The sequence below is a fragment of the Pseudomyrmex gracilis genome, unplaced genomic scaffold (assembly GCF_002006095.1).
Source record: "Pseudomyrmex gracilis isolate BER0280 unplaced genomic scaffold, ASM200609v1 scaffold_572, whole genome shotgun sequence".
Taxonomy (NCBI): Eukaryota; Metazoa; Arthropoda; class Insecta; order Hymenoptera; family Formicidae; genus Pseudomyrmex; species Pseudomyrmex gracilis.
The window spans coordinates 5,621-7,472 of NW_018021156.1; positions in this window are offsets into that span (position 1 = coordinate 5,621).

Consider the following 1,852-nt stretch of genomic DNA (forward strand, 5'->3'; position numbering starts at 1 on the left):
CGTTGCGATTGCCCACGAGTTACTTCTGTCCACGTTGTTATTGCTCATATAATTATTTTGCTCACGATGCTATTGAGCACAATAGAGGTAATATCAGGCATAAGGATAATGATTAAATATTCGGGGAATAGAAATTGCTAATTACTTGTAAAAAAACAGCAAAACGGGAAGGAATAACGCACAATGCGTTGAGTATTAAGAATAAGATTCTTACGTTTTGTTTTGTTGTGTTACAATAAAATATTCTTTACCTAAAAAAGTTTTTTAAAATNTTTCATATAATTTTTTGTTGTATGTAGATTTAATCATATATGTACATTTAGTTATAGTAAATGTCAAATGTTGATTTTAGTTATTTTTTATGGTCAACAAATTTTGTAGGTATTTTTGATTTACTTTGTTTTCTCGGATTTGTTTTGATTGCATATTTTGAATAAATAAAAAAAGACTAAACCCAATTGTGTATTATGTTAAGTTAATCTAAGTTTGTAGAACTATTACATCCAAAAAGAACATTGCTTTNGGTAAAAAATAAGTATATTGTCTGGATAAAAATTTGTTGATTATAAATAAGTGTTGAGTTGCAAATACTATATAAATGATGATTTTATATTGTTGTAGGTATTAGAAATAATTCTTGTTACATATATTTTTAGAAGTTATTTATGATTTCTTAGTTGTATATAATTAAATGAGATAGTCGAATTGCATATAATATTGACTAACAAATCGACAAAAGATATGTGCTTGTAACAATAAGAGTGTAATAAAAACACCTGTGTAGTCAAAGACGCATTATATTTAGGTTACTAATCAAATAAAGTGTTCCAATTTTTTATACTTTCCAACGTGGATTNTATTCACAATATAAAAATAAAGAAACATCAACAGTGATACATAGGTAATATAAAACTATTTGTATGCGCACAAAGCAGCTGGAGTGTGGTTTATGTAGAATGGCTTTTCCGCGCAATGTGGTAGCCAATCACCATTTTATTCTTTCATGAAAAAGCAGCTAATTTTTTATAAAAGCAAAACTGCTTATTGGTTACCGCGTTTTTTTTGCGATCGCCGTAAGAAAGCCAACTCACTTTACTGTGATAGTCTGTTCAATGAGAGATGAGAATCTAAACGGACAAAAACTTTTCTGTTTTGCGCGTATCTCTTACCAGTAAGCTTTCCACTTTACTGCTCGTAAAGTGTGTCAGCGGGTGATACGGATAAGGGAACGATCATCGCTATCTCTTCTTTGTCTGCTTNTTTTCTACTATAAGCATGAGGCTTCTCTTCTCTTATTGAACGGACTATAAAAAGTTTAAGCCCGTTTCTACATTGATCGCAAAAGATAAATCGCACGATCGCATTGTCGCAAGTCGCAAGAATCGTGCGATTTGAGCATCTACATTAATCGGAAGTTACAGCTAGTCAGCAAAGAAAAGAAAAAGCCACAAAAGTGGAAAGCTTGATGCTTATTGGCTGTCGCAAGATCGCAGAGACTCAAACTTTAGGTTTTGGCAAACTACGCGATTTCTGCTTGCGACAACTTTACAGGTACCTTTTCATATACGCAGCACGCTGCGACAGCAAACNTCACTTGATCCAAATTTTTTAAAACTGCTTTTGCTACTTTCTAACTCATTGCTACTATCTCATTCGATGCCATTTTCCGCGTTACATTGATGGAATTTTATATAGTATTATTACACATAAAATTCCATCAACATAACGCAAAGAATGGCATCGAATGAGGTATAATAGCAGAAGCAGTTCTAGACACAATTTGAGTCGCGTGACGTCTATTGCCGCAGCGTGCTGCGTATATGAAAAGGTGCCTGAATCCTTACGACGATCG